Consider the following 21,569-nt stretch of genomic DNA (forward strand, 5'->3'; position numbering starts at 1 on the left):
GCCAACGGATTACTACGAATTGGTTCCCAATTGCCGAATTGGTTCCCAGGTTGTCTACAGGTAGTGACATGTAGTAACAGGGAGTGATGGAAACAAATTTTAAATGGGAAAATGATGCTTGACGGGCTGGGGGCCAACTTCAGTTACAACCTAGGCCGAACGGGGTCAACTGCAGCCCCCGTCGACGTACCACGAACACGAAATTTCGTTGAACGAATCCCCACAGCTGACCTCCGACCGACCGGGCAGCACTGAAATGCCCAACGAATGTCCGTGCCTTTAACTTTTACGATATACGATATACGAGCCGCTGTATTGAGCACTAATAACGCGATCATCTGAATCACGCGTCCCGTACGGAATCCCTCACGTTTCCTTATCAACGTACGCACCTGCTACAGCGATCATATACGCCATCATCATCATCATCATCATGATATTTTCATCAAGTGGTGTTCGTGTACGTACACAAATCATTCGCAACGATTTAGTTTTTCTACTCGAAACATTTTCCCATTGCTTTCGGAGATACCCTTTTTTTTTACCGATCTTCCGATACATGCGACCGATACTCTGTACTTCAATAAATCAACTTTTTCGACAAAAAACGACGAACCGACGCCGAAATAGGATCTCTGACACCGGTTACGGTATCGATCCACCCGTAACTATTTTGTTCCCGGCTCGTTTAGATTTTATAATGCAGTCGAAACCGCTTTCCGTAGTACACAACCTTGATGTTGCGGGTCAAACGATTGTCAGCACTGTGCTTGGTCGGTTTTATATCTCATTTGCGAAAGAAATTCGATATTGTGTATAACGGTTATCAATTACAATGATAATCCGGATAAAACGAGGTTGTTTTGAAGTAAAATTTAGTTTTATATTAACCTGCAACAATATTTAAAAAAAAACATTTAAAAAGTAAACACGGTTCTAGGCTTAATAATGAGGCATTAAATGGAATTTTGAGGTAAATAAATAATTAAAATCATTCTTAAAATTCTACGCCGAAGTTTAATATTATTATTGATAACGATACTGCACGTTATGTAATTGTATTTTAGATGCAACAAAACATTTTCATATTTATAAATATTAACCAATACATATAAACCACAACGAATAATTTAATAATATACTATTTTTTATTTCTGTATATTTATAATATAAATATAATATTAAATTATAAATTATCATGGTATTCAGTTAGTTTTTCTCCCACACGATTTCGAATTATTATTAAAAGTATACAGAATTAATTTTTGTTTATTTTTATATTTTTTACCACTTTAGAAATAGCATTTGACGCCAACCACATTTCTAAGTTCGCTTTTTGCATAATTATTTTTGAAAGCAAATCATATAAATGAATAACATAAATGAATAAGTATTATGGTGGTCCTTAGTTGTAGAGGACATTTTTTTTGCAAAATTTTCATAAATGATGCATAAATAAAGAAATTATTTGTTGAAAAAAACTGTTTAAACTTTTTGATAATTTCCATTTTGATATGCGTAATTTACGAAAATCCATCTTCTTGAACGAAATTCCAAACCTTTTGAAGCACATCTTAGGATTGAGATTCAGTTACTTTATTCTCAACATATAATTATTTTATTGATTATTTCAACATTATAAGGTGGTGCATTAAAAATTATAAAAAAAAAAATGTTTTCTGTAATTAAAGACCACCTTAATATTTATCTACGATGTATGTATTATGTTTTAACGAAACTATCCGAATTAATCATTCTTGAAGATTTTTATTGTATAAATTAAAAATAATCATGAGTACCTATTCATATTTGATGTGATTGTATTTCCATTACGTATGGAGATGTACTTTCCATATTAAATCCATTCGTATTTATCTAAAAACAAATGTGTTTCCCGAAATGTTTTATAGTTTTGATTTTAATTAAATACAATCGATTAATGCACGCGGTTTCGAATCATCAGACTATTATTAGAATAACAGTAACTAAATGAAAGAACATAAATCACGTTATTCGCTTATGAAAAAAGTGTAGTTTCTGATGGTGAATGTGCGTACATGTGCACGGTTTCATTTCCTGATCGTTATCCCATGCCCATTCAACCGATATTATACAATTATACGTTGATAATCGTACGGTCGATTTGTATTAGTATCTCTATTTCGACTTCGTGTCCACATAAGATATAAAGTGACAACTAATATGTGCAGTATATATAAAAAGTGACCAAACATGTTTTCTCGGTATAGATATTTCTGTAAATAAATAAGTTTTTTCTTATTTTTTATTATATTGTTATTTCTTATTAAGGCATAAGGAAACGCGTAACATCAAATTCGTATTTCCAACCTTTAACCCGCTTAAAAACATAACTTTTGAACAAAATCCCGCATTATAAATTTACATACTAAAACAAAAACAAAAATTAGAAATAAATCAATACATGATATAAGGGAAAATAATGATAGGTTATCCTGGCGGATTCCATAGAATTCGCATCCAATGTGATAGGATAGTCAAATTGAACTTAAATGTGATATTCAGAAGTTCCCGGATAACAGGGGAAACAAGAGGTATACCATCCGAAGCCTAGCCTAACCACTCCCTCCCCCCTCGAAATGAAAAGATAGTCGGTATTATGTCTAGATAAGGTCAAAGGTCGTGATAAATTGAAACTGCTCAACAAAATCCGAACTATTATTAGTAACAAGTAGTGCTCTGCATGGTTCGGTCCGGACCGGATCGGATCGTGGTCCGGTGTAGTACAGTCCTAACATACAAAAACTATTGAATCTTCGGTTTGATCCGGTTCAATAATTTTTAGGAGTAGTTTGGTTCAGTCTTCAGATCAAATGTATTATTTTCAGTCCAGTCCAGTTTCAAAAAAAAAAAAAAAAAATGGAAATCAGTCCAATCCGGTCTCAGTCCGGTGCCAATCATGATACTTATAATCTAAATACAGATTGTTATGTAAACAAATAAAACGAAAAAAAACTACAACTTTAGGTATATATTTATTTATAAAGTCGGATAGGATAGTCCAGTCCAGTGTAATACTAAACATATCAAATGGTATGGTCTTTAACAGACTAAACCTTACGGACTGGTCAGTAAACGGTCCAACATTTTTTAAGATCGGACCGACGATTCGGTCCACGGTCTACTTTATTAAATGTTATTTAATTACTGGTGCGGTCCGGTCTAAAAATTATATGAAGCCGTCGGTTTGGTCCAATTTTGGTCTTTGATTAACGTTTAAGTGTGGTCCGGTCCGACTTCGGTCCCCTGGTAAAATTTGAAGTCCGGTCTAGTCCATTAAATAACGAACCGTGCAGAGCACTATTAACAAGTGTATGAAGAAACATAAAATTTTACTTTTTTTTTATACCACCGTTATATTTACAATTTCATTAGTTTTATTGTTACGATGATTATAACTTATCGTTTTTTTTCTGTTCGAAAATATTCATCTGGTTAACGACGTGACGTTATGTATATTTTCTGCGGCAAATAATTTCGCCCCGTTCTTGTCTTCGAATCTTCCGCTGGGACAAATTAACTTGGCGGAATTTAAATTCACTCGGTGATTTATGATGTTTGGGGGGATATATAAAAAAAAAACTTTCAGGAAACCCTTTTGTACCTCCTCTATTTGGTGTGTTCACTACCACGCCAGAGCACGTCGCCAAAAACTTTATTGTTATTATTTTTTTTTTAAATTTTTTTTTTCTTTTGAAAATCATTTTAGGAGTTTTTATTTCTTTTTTCGCGAATTTCATACGACGCACACGCGTTCAGCTGAGAAGTTATCGCATCAACAAATACCTATATACACATATGCATACGTAATATGCATTATATCGTGTTCGTACATATACATATAACGTAATAGTATTAGGTACACGTTGTATTATACTATCCACTTACAAAGTGAAATAAAACTGTTTGCTCACGGGACAAGCTCGTTCATTATAAATTACCATTTTTACAACTTTGCACGTGTGCGCGGCGGTAAATCTTTATTTTCCATTAACATTATATCTGTGCATTAGAATCATCGGTTTGCTGAGCACGATTTTGCGCGCAAGACAGATATACAGTGAGAAAGAGAAAGAAACAGAGAGAGAAGAAATTGTACGTAAAACGATTATGGCCTCCTAATCCAAAGCCGTAGAAAGTCGATCAATAAAATATTAAAAAACTTGAAACAACGATTCTACCGGATTCGTTCCACCGAGTTAATGGCACGCGTGTACGTAACGGCATTTATGCACATATACAGTTCATAATGTTATATACATATACGTACATATATAATACACAATGTGTTATTATTACGTCGAATGCGTATGGCCCAAGTACGTTGCGCCTAATACACGTATAAATGGTATTATACATATACGTTTCATTTGTATTGCATCCTAATGATTCGATATTGTTTTTTGAAAACGTTTTAAACGAAAAAAAAAAAGGCAACATACAGACAATATACTCGCTGGAACTCAATAATTTCTATAAATCTGAAACAGATGATTTCGGCCGTACAGTTTCGCTGTATTTATTTTTTTTTATTTTTAGTCGTTTTAATTGGAATATAAAACTATGCGATCAATTTTATAACGATTAATATTATATTTATCTTTGTTCTTTTTTCAAACATTTTTCAACTAGTTATAGTGAACATAGATCCGCATCATAATGAAGAATATACATGGTTCGGAAGTCAAGTTAAGTAAAACTGCTTAAAGCCAATTATTATATTTTGTACACCGGATCTGCACTTGCAATCGTATTTCAGATACAACGAATTATCGTAAGCTATTATCGTCTTTAAAAATACAATATCAAAAATATGAACAACTGACAATTAACCCTAGGTCCAACATTTTAGAAAATCATAAATAAACTCATGATAACTTATCATATTCCAAATAATGTTCTTTAAAAAAAATAGATTAGCTTCACTTGCAGAATTTTAAAATGGAATTTAATTGTGCTTTTGTTTCCTTCGTATTCTAGATATATATGCGTTGTCCGAGTGAAATAAATGATTCGGATCAGTTATATGAGGAACTATTTTTACGGGTGAACACAAAATAGAAGTCTAATATACCAAATATCTTTATACTATAATGTCTTTAACGTCGTTTGAACACCAGACATTACACATGGTTTGATTATTAATGAGTAGTATTTATTGCGTTATTATACGACGTATAAAAAACAAAGCTGTTAATAATAATTTTTCGTTAAACCGCTATGTATGAATTAATTTAATAACTCGTGTATATGTTTTGTAATAAGTGCTATAATTTTTATAGAAATGTCTAGCCGCCATCCCGTATAATTGTTTATATTTATACGCACAGATATCTATTTAAATTTGACAGGCAGAGAGATAGAAAAACCACGATCAATATGTATTTACGTGTGCATTAGTCTCTTTTAAATTTATTTTTTGGCACAACCGATGAGCACTCGTTTCTAAATATACTGCTACTGCGGCGTATGTGTGCGTGTGTGTGTTTGTGTCTATCGATAAATCGGACAAATACGTGCGATAGTATAGACAATTTTTTTTCAAGACCCGAGTTGATAAAGTGGTTAACGCGGCGTACACATGTGTAAATAAAAATAACTTACAGATAATTTTTAAGAACAATAATACACACACGCTCATAAACATTTATAAAGCTAGGACACGGTTTTAGCAAAGGGCGATTGTGTGTTATGATTGTTAAATAAATCAACAAGAAGAATAATTAATGTTTTATAACTATATTTATATCCATGTAGGTATGGCATAAAAGGGCTGTATGACAAAAAAAAAATTATTGTATTTACTTATAAATTATTTTATAGTACTATTATTATTTCATTTTATTTTACTTTTTTTTTTTTTTTTTGTGGAATTATAAAGTTTTCATTGTTTCAATTGTTTTCTTTATTGTATTTTTACGAATTTAGGACTTTTTAGTTAAGTCACGGTATTACATAACTTTTACGCGTTCATTATTTGAGTGTCATTTGTTTTAAAATTACGAATCCCAGAATACGATTTAAAAAATTTATCGATGTATACGCACGGACTAGTCACGTTATTTTATCCAATTGCATTAAATAATGTTCTTGAAGCCAAAAGATTTCGTGTTGTTTTATTTTTCTTTCTTTCTTTCTTGTACACAGTATTTCTAATAAGCACCAAATCAAACATCACTATGGGTATACATAATTGATCGAATTTATTACGATTATTTTCTTTATACTCGTATACTATGTTTAAGTAAATAACAATCTAGATTCATTTGTAGTTTTTTTTCCGCTTATTATTAGAGGTTATAACATAAAACCGTTTTTCCTCGATAATTGTTTTAAACATTTAAGCGATTTGATACATAATTTGAAGAAATTACACACAAAGACAGTGGTTAAAAGGAAATGAAAAAAATCGTTGGAACCATGAATGCAAAAAAAAAACATTGAATATATTATAATTGTAGAACCCTATTTAAAAAAAAATTATGAAATACAAAAATTAAAATTAAGGGGTGCTAGTACAATCAATGGACCTTCTACTTAAGGCTAATATTCAATGTATTTAGAAAACCAAAATTACCTTGGATTAAAAAATTATTTTTCATTTTTGGAATTTACAAAAATTAAAAAAAAAAATCACTAGGATCACGATAACTGCTGCGTCACAAGTGCGTATATTGAATCGTGAAATAGTCATATTTTGCCCGATATTTTTATATTAACGCTTAATGAAGAGATGCTAGACACCTTCAACTTAAAATATTCATAATATAATATAAGGCTTTCGATACAAACGATGAATTTTGCGGTACAAACCGAGTACAGACGATCGCCTCCATATCCAAAACATTCACCTGTTTGAACTTATATAATGTCAAACAAATGTTGTCTACAGCCATCAAGTATTAATTGTCATGAGTTGACGTTACCTTTAACCTAGTCATTTCTTTAGATAGTTTGATGATTTCCCTTGTACCGAGAACATTGATATCGATTGCAATGCGTATGTATTCATCGAATCTGATCGTAGCTGCTGCTTGGAATACAATATTCACATGTTCGGCTAACAGCTGTCGGTTCTCAAGGAGATATACCTAACCCTGGCAAGGATACATCACCGGCAATCGCGGATATCTTGTGGTAAAACTTCGGCCACTCGTGCTTTATTCTCTTAAACAACTGAAATATTAAGAAAAATAAACTAATATATTATTCATTGGTTGACGATTATTCAATTTGTACATAAAATAATTCGATACTGTCACTCTTATTCAACAAGCAAATTTTATATTTTATATAGAAATTACGAATATAATTTGTAAGTAGATTTTTTATAATACGTATAATTATGGATTAAAAAAAACCTTAGGTCCGTATGTTATAACCATCAAGTATGTTGTAAAATATAATTGTTCGCTTTAAATTTTGCTCTACACCCATTAGTTATATAAAAATGTTAAGAAGGTACTTAAAATATTTTTTAATTTATTATTATTAAAGTCTAAAAAAAATGTCGTACGTAAAACTATGTAAAACCAAAAGATAAACTAAACATATTTGCTTTTAATGAAACTTAACTACCATACTTTTGAAGCAATTTTTTCAATGCAATCATTTATCATAGTTTTCCGACTATTAAATTATTTATTAATAATATAATCCTAGCTTGCACATTGTACTATTTTATATTATTGCAGTTATTGTAAATTTTTCGTGTTTCTTTTTTCTTTTTATATAAATTATTATATCATTGAATTTGATTTTTAAATAATTATCTTATGTATTTTATAAAATATCTTACATTATAATTTTTTATAAAATGCATAAATATACTTACAATTAAAAGTGGCATATTTATTTTTATTTTATTTTCTGAATATATTTGTATTGAAAATTAATAATATAAAAATAAATATTTTGGTGAAATATATAAATATATTAACTATCATACTTCCATAATATAAATTAATTTAACATAATAGTTATATGTCAAAAAAATTTTAAATTATTTTATGCATAAAAAAAAGTAAATAATCAATAAAACAATGAACTTAATAAATCAAGAAAAAGTTAAGTTAATAATTTATTTTCATTTACACGAGAAAAGTAAAAGTGAAATAGTAATAATAGAAAATAGTAAATAATATAGTTTGGTCTTATATAAAATATATTGATGATTGATACATTAAAATTTCTGGATAATAATAATAATAATTCTGGATAAAATAATAAATCTCTAAATACTAAAAATGCTCTACAAATAAAAAAACCGTTGAAACCCTCGTTACATGAAACGAATTATGTTCTTAAAAAGCATTGTGTATGATCAACCAAAAAAAATATGAACTTTGCAATAAAATCCGGGTCCTAATAATAATATATAATATATAATATTAGTCCGCTCCGGGGCTGCCTGCCTCTTGCGCTTTGGCGTTCGCTCAAAACAATTATTTTGCCCCGAAATGCTGATTCGTTCGGTTCATCGTATTCCTCAAACAGTCGCGATTCGCTAAATCCAATTTCAATTTTAAACTTTCTCGATAATTAACGAAACGAAATGTATTTACACTACACGAGTGACGCGTGATGGCTTTTCGCAGTGCACGCGTTTTTTCACAAAGCGTAGGTGGTCACCGTATATGTAGGTTTCAGCTTAGAAATTGAGTTTTAGTACAAGTGTGAGCATGGTAATAGATGTTTTATTCATTCGCGATTGCAAATACCGGGAACAGATGCAGTATTTTAAATAAGTTATTTTGGGTATTTTAGACTTGTAGGTTTTGAGAGAGAAAAGAACATAACCGTAGAGAAACCATAGAAAATGTACGACTCACCCGTTTCAACGGAATTCGATCGAACGTTATTGTGAATGTTTAATTATGAAACGAATTCAACGTTTATATTTATGAATGTATCCATATTGTCGTCCGTAAAGTGAATACTTTTCATAAAAATGTATTCGTTTTTTTTTGTTGGAAATTCACCATTATTTTTATTTTGGATTGTACAGAATATTATCACAAAAGAACAGAGAACGATTTGGATACGAACTTAAAAACGTAAAAATACAACAAGTGCACGTTATTTGTACTGCCCCTTTCTCCGGCGACATATGTTTTTCAACTCAAACGCGTTGAACACAAATGAAACTTAGACTTTCAAAAAGATCGCTAACCGCAGCCGCAGACGTTTCAAAATTCGCGGTTCAAACCTTGATTTCATATTACAATAGTTATATTATGTGATGACTGACGCACCCGTCACTCTCCGACGTGAATTCTGTCTTCGAGTGTGTTATTATTATTGTTGGACCGCCACGAAACTTAGTGCACTATTCACGGTGCCTATTCCACGGACATATATGATGCACGTATCTACTACAGGACGGATAACTATAGTCACAACAATATCAAATACAATACACGCACACGTGTACCGTATCTGAGATTGTTTTATGGTGCAGAGGACACAAACAAAGAGTTGGGTGGTGGTTGTTTACTGGACGGAGAAAAGAAGTGGAAAAAAAATCAAGTAAAATAAAAAAAAATTGGCAACTAGAAATAATCGTCGGTATGTCGTGTACAAATAGTGTGTTGTACATAGATTTACCGACTCGCGAAGTGATATAAATCAAATTTATCGCTGCAACAGGACCAACGGTGGAGGAGTGGGAAAAATGACCAGAACTATAAGCTATTATTGTTACACGCGATGCCTATTATTTAGTATTACTACCTTTAAACACAGGCGGTACAAGAGAGCCGGGTGGCCGAATACGAACGGGTGATACAGTAGCAAACGATTTTTACATTAAACGTACCGTCTCTGCGTAGGTATTTTCGACTCGAATCCGTTGAATTATGGTCACGAGAAGAATTACCACTATCACGCTACATACAAATAATCCGCGTGTGATAAAATTGTTTTGTTTTTTTTTTTTTTGTACTTTTTATAGTAATAATATAACGCGCCACGTCCGACGTGAAATAAATATCATTATGAAATATACGAGCACGTAAAAGAGACCGAGAGGATGTGATGTAACATCTAAAGCGAGTTATTGTCGGGCCCTATTTGTTTTTTTTTATTCTCTCTCTCTATCACTCTATCCATCTTTCTCTCTCTCTCTCTCTCTCTCTCTCTCTCTCTTTCTCTCGAAAGCATCATCAATAATTAAAAAAAAAAAAACTTAACAAAAAAAAAAAATAAAATAAAAAATAGACCCTTGTCCGTCCATTGCAAAACTATATAATATAATAAAATAATACCGTTTGGGGTAAACTTTTTACTTGGCTTTGTTTTTACTTCTCCCTCCCTCTTTCAATACCGAAACTCGTTTCGGACAAAACGGTTATATAACGTATAATATTTACACGTCGTATACGTTTACTACACGTGTGCTGTACGTACACGACTACGTTAAAAACCATCACTGTAATGAAAAAAGTCGACCGGCCGCGATGGACGGACAACGACGGTAGGTATGCGTACACACGAAATCTGTCAGATTTTGAAAGCGTATCCACGCGGTCGCACGAATGTACGCGGAATTCGGAAGATTTTGAACTCGCTCGTCAGCAACATTTCGCGCTATGGTACATGCTTTACGCTGCTGTTATTGTTGTTGTACGAACATGGAAAGTCGTCAGTTGGTAAAATGTGTAGTACACGGTTTTATGAACAGCAAAATTATTTCAACGTCAAAACCACTACAAACTGTTCGAACCCAACACGAGATGACAATAACGTTACCGTAACGCACGTACCTGTAGTTATACGAATCGCGACGTACGTGTTCATTTGTACGGTGTACCACGGCAGTAGTGCTGGGGCGGACATCCTGCTGGTCGCATAATTATATTTATAGTTGCTCGAGCTGCTGAACTCCAAATACTAAAAGACGCCTTTGAAGAAAAAATACTAATTTTTTACATTATCACATGCTAAAATACTTTCTTGTTCGTTTGTTATATTTTTGCGATTGCAGTAATTTTGTCGATCAATATGAATATCGTTTTTAATATTAATAAACCGTATAATCGTTGTTTGTTAATTGGTGAAAAAAGTGTTTTGGACCGCGGGAAGTTTGATAAGTTTCACGATGAACCCCAACAGATAATAGTTACAGATGATTCGTGCCGATGTCCTAAAAATGTAGTGGGATGAAAAATATTTAAAGAAGCCACAATATCTAAATTTCGACCCAAAGACGTATATGGGTGAGGGGGGGGATTATTTCACCCAAAAAATATTAATATTTAATTTTAAAAGAAAATTTAAAAAAATATACCAAAAAATTAGAAAAAAATTTCAATTCGCACATTCAACCAAGACTGCCAAGAACGATGAAACTCGAAATCGCACATCGACTTTTTTTTCAATGACCCAAAAGCCTAAAACAAATTTGCACTTTTCTTACTTTGTACTGGAATAAAAGCGCAATAATAAACTGTATTACTTGATAGAATATTGTACCCATTGTACTATAAGTTGTATCGAGTTTAATTAAGTTTAGTACTTTTGTATATACGACAAAAATAATACAGAAATTTGACCTTGGTTAAAGTATTTTTTTTTTAATTGAATTTTTTAACTTCCTCTAAAATTTTTGATACATTTTATGAACTATTCGCTATGGCTCCTGACATTTATAAAATATTATCGTTTTTATATACCTATATATTCTAAATGCATACTTTGAAATTATTTAAACAAAAAAATAAAAAACAAAATATCACGTAAAAAAAATTGTAACTAAGAATCATGGTACACAAATTTTAATATCAAAATGTTAATAACTTAGTAATACTGGTGACTTTCCCAAAAATATATCTGTCACCTTAAATAAACAAAATAATATATATTATCATTTTTTAATAATGCTATAAATAACTATATTTAATAATTTAATGATGAAATATACAGTTTTAGTTTTATATTTCCCTTTGATATATATATGTTTATATACTGTTCGTAAGAAATAATCATTAAATTTTCTAACCTGTTTTAATCCGTAGTGATTTTTACTTTTGAAAAACTTTGAAGTAAAACCAGATGTAGGCAATGTTAAACTTATTTTAATTATTGTATAGAAAAGCTCAAATTATAATTTAATATTCATAGTATAAATTATTCCAAAAATATTTTTTAAACTTCCAAATTGTTTAAATCTTGCCATTCTTCTTCATCCTCTACATTACTTGCATTTGGATCGCTTTTATATTCTTTGAAGTCATCATATTATTTAGCTGGACATTTTGTCAATAAATATAGTTTTAAATCTTTGATAAAACTCTTGAATAGTATGTAATCATTGATATCAATTATGCATAAATCAATAATTTTGTTAACACAATAGCTGAACAGAAATTGTAGTTAGAAATATTAGAAGAGTATTTTTTTTCTTATTTTTTTTAATGAAACTTTCGTACAAAAAAAGCAGCCAGACTTTGGACTAATATGATGCAACCCCATTCTACATTTTCAAAAGATGTCAAACCAAGACCTGACTTCAGTATAGAGATCGTCACTACTGATCTGTGATATGTGTAGGTAGTTTCAATATTATTCAAAATGCGTATACTTGTGTGAATAGGTTTTACAAAACTCTATTTAAAACTGTCCGAATGTCGAAAAGTTATTGATCGCGTAACGTCTTGTTTCCCATCGAACACAAGGATCGTTTCAAATATATACATAAGTTTAATAAGCCGCAGCTGATCTTTATATTTTACTGTTTTTTTTTTTTTTTTTAATTTTCATTTTTATTTTGATTCGTTCAATGCGCTCTCAGACGTAAAATAAGTTTACATTTACAGCAGTCTGTTTGATTTGTGGTCTTTAAATGATACGAGAGAAACGAAACAAGTTAAACAATAACACACAATCAGAATTAATGTTCCAGACTTAAAGTTAAAAACGGTATATTGACTATTCGGCTAACTCTCGGTTCGGTACGTGTGCAGCTGATTTTTCCCAGGATTTCCAAGTCATTTATCTAGAAGTATATTAACGAAACTTTAACAGTTGATCGTATTCTGTATTTTTCGTACGAATAAGAAAAGGTTTCTAGCTACACACACACTTTACCTTTTTTTACTATAAAATATTTACAATAGAAGTATATAGAACATTTTTTTTATGGTTTTCTACAATTTCTTTATTAAAATACGTCACATTACGCGTTACGGAATTATCCGATCACACGGTAATAGATGCTGTCGTTTAAACAACATAAGAAAGCAAACTATATAATGTTACAATACTTTTAAAGTATAGTATAATGTATACAGTCTGTTCACCAATTTAGGGAATACTAAATTTCTCGGTTGGATTATAATGGAATAAATCGAATTTTTTAGAAGTGATATCTAAGTAACTATGCGCATGCACAGAAAACATGTTTTTTTATTTTTAATAACAAAACCTATTATTAACACCAAATTCGGATAGACCTACTTTTTAAGTAATTTGAATAGATTAACTATAGTTCTAAAATCAAAATTGATTTATTCATTAGAGAAATTTCAAATTAAATAAATAATACATTTTTACGATTCATTAAAATGAATAAAACAATTTATATTTTCTTATTATTAATTATTTTTTCAATATTTTTATGTATTTTTTTTTTTTTTATGCTTATTATAAACCAGATTAATATAATATGGATACAAAATTATTTCGATCGATTACAACAGTCCAACCGAAGATTGTTGATTCATTCTAATATAAGCCAAAACTTAAAGATCTACATCTTCATTAATATTATTTACATGGATTTCCATTTTAATTTTAATAAAAATTATGTGTAGTACAAGTAGATGATACCGACTTAAGTATTGTTCTTCATACATTTCTGCTGACTGATGACATTTCTATAGCATCTACCATGAATTAAAAGCATTTGTACATTTTGTTGGTTCTTAGTTAATTGTTTGTAAGTTGATAATATGTTAATCTTGTTTATAATAAAAAAATTTATATTATAAAAAAAAAATACCTTAAATAATCAAAAAGGAACCAATAATAAATAATTATAAATAGTCTTATACATTTTAATAAATTGTAAAAATGTATTATTTATTGTAATTGAAATAGCTCTTACTCAATCAATTTTGTTTTTAGAACCATAGTTGATACATCAGTTACGGGGAAAATTATGCCCATTTGAATGTGAAGTTCAAAATAGATGTTGCTATTTAAAAAAAAAAACATTATTTACTGCGCATGGGCATACCGAAATACCACTAATTTTTAAAAATAAAAAATTATATTTATTTCACTAAATCGGTGAACAGTATATATACTATATATATATATATATACAAGGTATATAGCTGCTTAAGGATTTAATTAATGAACATATTTATTTGACAAACTTTTAATTTTATATAAACGATATGTTAGCGTTTTTTATAAAAAATGTTTAAACAAGGGTTTTTCATTTTATTTATATATATATTTATAGAACGATAATAGACATATGAATTCAGCATCACTGAACAATATTTTCGAAGTATAAATTGAAAACAAATTCAAACAGGCACAACCAAATAACAACGTTAGTATAAAGGAAAAACGTAAAATGCACCCTAGGTGGATTATTTTTCGAAATATTGTATTTTCAACACTGCACCAGTGTAAACATTTTTTCGACGTTTGCCGACGCGATAATACGTTTTGCGTAAACATAAATACAATTTTTTTCATTTAAACATACAGTTCATACAGACCTACCAATCGTGATTTAATATTATCATGTATTAAATTATTTCATATCACGCCGCACGTCCCTAGTGATACGTGTATGAATATATTACGTACACGTGTAATGCACAAAACAAAATTCGTTGTGAAACGAACATGAATGTTTTCGTTTGTACATTTATTACTCTCAATAATTCGTTTGATGCGCTGCAACAACGGGTAATAGTAACGAAACATTTCAAAACTCGTGAATCAAGCGCGAGACCTGCGGTGCTTGCGATAATGCAAATCGTATCAACGATAATAACAATTATATTAAAACGTTGCCGCGTTACGGTTCACCGTATGTGTTCAAAAGTCCGCCAAGAGCAGGGGCGTATTTTAAGGGGGAAAGGGACGATCACCCAAGGCCGTATCTGGAGGAGGGTCTAGGGTGTCTGGACCCCCCCCCCAAATTTCTTCAATATTTCACGAATGTTTAAAATAATTATTTATTTATAATACCAACATAAATATTTTCAGTCAACAATGACTTAAGCTCCAATTAACCATTGATTGTTTTTAGTTTTATTTTATAATATCATATGATATTAATTTTAATAAAAGAAGATTAAATCTTTTTCTGTTTTATTTTTAACCAAATATCAAAAGTTAAAATCTAAATTTAATAAAATTACAATATACATGTTTTGGACCCCTCCCGAAAAAAATTTCTAGATACGGCCTCTTGCGATCCCCCCCCCCCCTGAATCCGTATTTAAGGAATCTATTATATGTGAAATACACATTTCAAATTTTTTCAATGTATTATTTTTTTATATTTTTTTAATGGATCATTTTATAACGAAATCAAATTACGCATGGCTGTCAATATTAAATTGGGCTTTTTGTCGGGTCCATACTTAGTGGAAAGTCAAATAAAACAAAAGCGTAACTTTCAAAACACAGACAGGTGTTAAAAATGAACTACACAAAAGTCGATTCTAAGTGGATCCGGCAATAGATTAAAAAAAAAAAAAAAAAGCCCCACAAATATTTCGGATTCATCAGATTTAAATATTACCAAAAATGTTACTAGTAAGTAGTTGAATTTGAATTGAAGAAAAAGTTGAGCCCCCCTTAGAAGTCTAAATATGCCCCTGACCGAGAGATCGGTATCGAAGTGCATGAGTTCGCGCACGGTTCCGATGCATTCTGTGGCCAAACTTTCACACACCGGGCCCGAGATACCGTTCGTCGCTGCAGCAGCTAATTTAAGCACATTAATAATGTCGTTATAGAATAACTGTGGTTAAACGACAATAATCGTCCAAAGTATACGTTAGATATCCAGTATTTTCAAATAAGTGAGCGGTCCTAACCCATGCGTATTTTGCGCGTTTCCGGGGTAACGGGTGACACATTACGTACACGCGCGCGCGTGTTCACCCCGTCGAACAGTTTCGACCCTTTACGATCATGCGGGACGCGACGCGATCACCGGAAATCGAACTGAAATCGCGGCTGAGGAATGCGACGGGATCGTGGTCGCAGAAATGACTATGCGGAATCCACCAGCGCATCGATCGTTCCCGCAGCCGTGTCGCGAATCAAACTTTCGCGATTGTCGAGTTTACGTTGCGCGCGATGTGATTTTAATTTCAGCCCGAGCGGTAAATCATTCGAACAAGGGTCGGCGGCGGGGACGAAAAACGTGATCTTCGCATTGTCAAACGTTCGTCGTCGCCGTGTAAATCGTTATGACTCGATCTCTCCGCGGAGCGCGGGATGTGTACGCAATAACCTGCGCAGAGCTGTTGTGTCCGTCTTGTACGGAAAGTCGTGCGTGCACAGCGAGAAAACTTAACCAACACCGATTGAACTTAGAAATAAACATTTATTCGTAAACGGAAATCGTTTTGGGTGGGCTCCAGCAAAATTCTTCAACAGATTTCACGGCGAACATACTTGGCATCGGAAAGCGTGAAATGATTGAAAAATACTTGCGAGCACATAATTTTGGACTTTCGACGTTTTAACCCGATAACGTAGATATTGAGCGGCGAAATTTATGGACATACCTCATGTTTTTCAGAGCTAACACATCACGCCCACCCAATGTGAATTAGAAAAAAAAAACAGCAATAATTTACATGCAAACGCGTTTGGCTATAGCAATAATTCACCGACGGCCTTAGAGGATGAAACGAATGTGTTCGATACAGCGGTGAAATCTCGAAAGATGTCAATTTCTGCAGCAACAGTGGAGGTGCGCATACGGTGTGCAAATGAGTTTTATTCTTAAAACGTGTTCGCCGACCAGTAGGTTAATATTAATTATTAGAACAGTCGGAGAAAGGTAGCCACAAATTTTTTTTCTTACCTCCACACAGAGCGTATAAACCAAAAAAATGTACTCTAGATGGTTTCTCAGACCATTCGTTCAGCCAAACAGTCAAAAACATTCGTTGAAAACGTATCCCGTCATTTCCTCTTCCAGTTTATCTTCCCGGGGCATTCAAATGTAGATTAAATTGCTTTTTCTTTTTGTGCACGCCTTTAACTATTATTTTTTATTTATTCATTGTGTGTGTGTTTTTTTATTTTATTCGAATATGAACAAAAACATTATTATAAAAAACAACTAATAAATCTACGAGTATAGTATTGTTATACTACGCGTACATTGTGTATATATACAATGTGTTTTATATGTTTTTATTTCTATTTTTTCAGTGTACCTACTATTCAAAATGTCCAAAAGCAGCCGTTGTTCTTACATTCTAGTGTATATTTTTTAGTTTTAAATTTAAAAAAATAAAATAAAAAATTATACGATAAGCGATGTTCAATGCATAAAAATAATATTAGCATTGCCGCAGAAACCGCCGGTCTAGGCGGTGCATTGAACTGGAGCACTTGATCTTGAAAGGGCCTACTGATTACCTGATAATGTGACCAAAAATTATTAAAACAATAAAGAAATAATTTAATGATGTGTATTATAATATTGTAAGATAATGAAAAATAAAATGGTACATTTAGTTATTGTGTAAGTAAACGGTAATAGTTTTCTTATAGTGTCATGGCATGAGCGACGAGTTCGCGGAAACCTGTAATATTTCTGGTTTGCGAACGACTCAATCAATTTCGACTTGCGTTATCGCGATTAACTACGTCATAACATGTTTTTAGATTTAATTCATGGCGTGTTTCATAATAAATCTAAATTTATATTTTGTTCGTGGGAAATCAATAAAAATTCATAGTATTATCATTGATTAAATATACATTGTATATTTAATCAATGGTATTATATTATATAAAGTTCCTGTTCCGCTGTTTGTCCACATCTTCAATTAGTTAATACCTCCTTATCGTTACAACTTTACTTGGTGTAATTTGTATTCATTACACGGCGATGACACGAACGAAATTCGCAGCCTACTTCATCATTTATTGAAATTTGAATTAAAAATGTCTTTCAAAAAACTATCTAGTGGGTGTGAAACACGGAAAAAAACAAAATGATGAAAATATATAAAAAACTTCCCAAAATGAATGGATTTTGCTCAAAAACAAGCAAATTACCAACCAACGGTATGTTTTAAACTATTACACATTATTAATGTCCGCATTTGTGTTCAAAAAAAGTTGAAATATGATACTAATAATCTAAACTTACTAATATTCTCCATATGGACAGTATTTTGTTAGAAGGGCATTTACCAGTTTAGTATTAGAATGGTAATTTCATTAAAATATAAAAGTATAATAGATATTTTAATTGTTCTTTATTAATTATATTAATTGTTGTATTTTTAAATAGGTGTATGGAAAAATATAAAGTTACTAAAAAGACTTATTCGGTTATACCGACCACTAATAACAATTAGTTCTAAAAGACGTACGTAGAAATGAAAATGTTAAAATGGTTAATGCCACTATTATGTATGTTTTTAACATACAATACATAAACTTTTTTAAACTTATTTCAAATAAATAATTATATTAAATTAAATTAATTAATTAATTTTAGGCAATATTATAAACAATTTTAGTTCTAGGGAGTCTCTGTTTAATAATCCGTATATACGAATGTTCTATCTTTAAAATTGAATCAGTTTTTTTTCTGAAAAAAGGTAAATTTTGATGAACTCCGTTTTAACAAAATATCGTCGGTATATTGCCTTAATTTATTTTATTTTTTTCAATTTTTATATTGTATGATTGAGTTTTGTAAGTATAAATTAATATTTATTTATTTTTTTGCAAAATACATATTTTTGTATGCAGTTTTACCTGAATATATGGGTGACTTTATTCGCTTTGATAAAAACTTGGCTACAGAATTAATATCAAATAACATACGCACAGAAACAAGATAGGAGAGTTGCACAGTTTTAATGCTGAAATCTGTAAGTTAACTGATGATGATGAAGTAATTAAAAGTAAAAACCCCCGGGTAAATTAACTTTCTCAAAATTATAATTATATGGAAATAGAACCTTTATTATTTATTTTTAACATCGAATTAATTATTTATGTAGTTTTTTTTCTAAACATTTGAACAACTTATTTTTCACTGATGAAAAATTGAATAAAGAATCTGACGCCACTGAAGACCCAGAAGACAGCAATGACTGTGGTGAGTGTTCATAATTAATATAATAAATTAACATAAGTATGTAATAATGTATTTTTATATATTTGTATTAGAGGTTTTGCCTATAGGTTACAATTTTCTTTTTTACAATTTGTAAATTTAAATATTCAATGCTTCAAATATTTGTTTTACGAACATTTTACTTAGATATTTGGAATGTAAAAATAATCTACCTTGTCATTTTTATGTGTGTACAGTAGGCTAGTGTTTTATTTTTTATTGGGGGGAGGCTATAATTTTTTTGGTATAATTTTAGATTCTGAGTTAAACGAGGAATGTATTAGTTTTACCATGATGTGTGTGTTTTTTGTGTGTGTGTATATGATCAATTTTTCTCCTCGAAAGAATTCTTTTTTGAATGAAATAACCATCAAAAATATCTTAAATAATATATAACATACTGTCTATAAAAATCGTATATTATAACTCCAAAATATGAAATTACAGAGACTCAATTTATCGGCAAGATTTCCAACCGACCGAGGAACGTTTAAAAGTTCCATAAGCCATAAATTAAAAAGTAAAATTTTGAACATGCGCCTTGTAAGCCAGAAATACATTTTCCTCTAAATGACTCGAAAAGAAAATTTTAAAAAAACTATTATTACGTGAGATTAAAAAATCATAGACTTAGTCCAAGGCCATCGTTTTGTTATTCCTTCATTTAGGACCGTGGTTCTCAACCGGTGTGTCGCGACATACTAGTGTGTCACGTATTACTTTGGAGTGTGTCGCCAAAATATTATTAATTAAAATTATAAGCTTTCAAAGTATGAACGTATATTATAACGGAATCATGATGAAATAATAAAAGCCGCATATAAAAAAAAATTATAATGATATTTTTATTGATTCTTATTTTTTAGAAATATCATAAAATATAACGTTAAAATCTAAATTTTGTATGTCTCAAAATGATTCATTTCGAATTTCTCTGTAAATTCAATACACAGGAATAATACGAATTAAAAATTTCGTTTTCTTTTCAACATCGTACATGTCTGAATCAGCATATTCGATATTGGAAATAACAAAAAGCAAAAAAAATATTGACAGTAAATTACGCGAAAGTTTATTAATCATTTTCCCATGAATCGAAGACCTATGTAGGCCTGCATATTTAAGAACTAATACTGTTTTTCATAAAACTTTCTTTAAACTTTTTAATTTCAATCAAGAAATTAAGACTTTTTTTTAAGTTTTAAATTTTTAAATAAAATTTCTAATAATAATAAAATCCATTAATTGTTTCAAGTGTGTCGCCATTTTTATAGATCCAAATTAGGGTGTCGTCTTACAAAAAAGATTGAGAACCACTGATTTAAGATATGGTTTACTGTGAAACTTGCTAGCTTTTTCAAATACAAATAATTGACATTTTAAAAAATAGTGGGTAGAAGGTATAAATGACTGGCAACATCTCTCTCAGAAAATAAATACTCATGAATTTTCACTGTTACACTTGAATGCTATGAAAGTTAGATGAATGTGGACAATAAACGTAACTATCGACAAAGAACTATCAAAAGAAGCAAAATTTCGGACATATATTGATAAAAATAGTTAAAATAATTCAACTGCGGGAAATACCGCTCTTAGGGACAATGAAAGAAAGCAATATTCTGAAAGCAATTTTTTTAGAACTATAAAATTAGTAGTCGAATTACATCCTATTTTAAAATCAGTGATTGACAATGAAAATAAATTTAAAATTTAATATTTGAGCCCTACTGTTCAAAATTAACTAATATAATTAACTAAATATAATTAAAATTGCGATGAAATAAAAACTTGCAGTGCTGGATTTTAAATAATTATGGATACTACACAGGATATTACAAAAGTAGATCAGGTTAGCATTATAATTCGGTATGATAAAATTGATTATGAAAAACATGTTTTGCATATTAAAGAATCATTCATAAAATTTTACAAAATAGACCAACACGAATCGTTATTTGCTGTCAAAAAAAGATTAATAGACGTTTAAGAAATTCAATGTTTTTTTTTCAATTATTGGCACCGTTTTGTTTCAAATTTCAATAAATATGAATACTGTTATACTTGTTTTTATAAAATCCATATATTTAATATATTAATAACGAATTGAAAAATTTACATTCAAATACTGTACTAAATGTAAGAAATAAAATATATTTATGCTTCAGAAAATTGCTTT

The 21,569-nt window shown here is 30.5% G+C and overlaps 1 pseudogene; it reads right to left on the reverse strand.

Annotated features, from left to right (window-relative positions):
- Window positions 1–780: 780 nt before the first annotated feature.
- On the reverse strand, window positions 781–10,875 carry LOC112683980 (annotated as a pseudogene).
- Between the last annotated feature and the right edge of the window lie 10,694 nt (window positions 10,876–21,569).

Source organism: Sipha flava, unplaced genomic scaffold (assembly GCF_003268045.1).
Source record: "Sipha flava isolate LNK unplaced genomic scaffold, YSA_version1 104_pilon_pilon, whole genome shotgun sequence".
In the NCBI taxonomy this organism is placed as follows: Eukaryota; Metazoa; Arthropoda; class Insecta; order Hemiptera; family Aphididae; genus Sipha; species Sipha flava.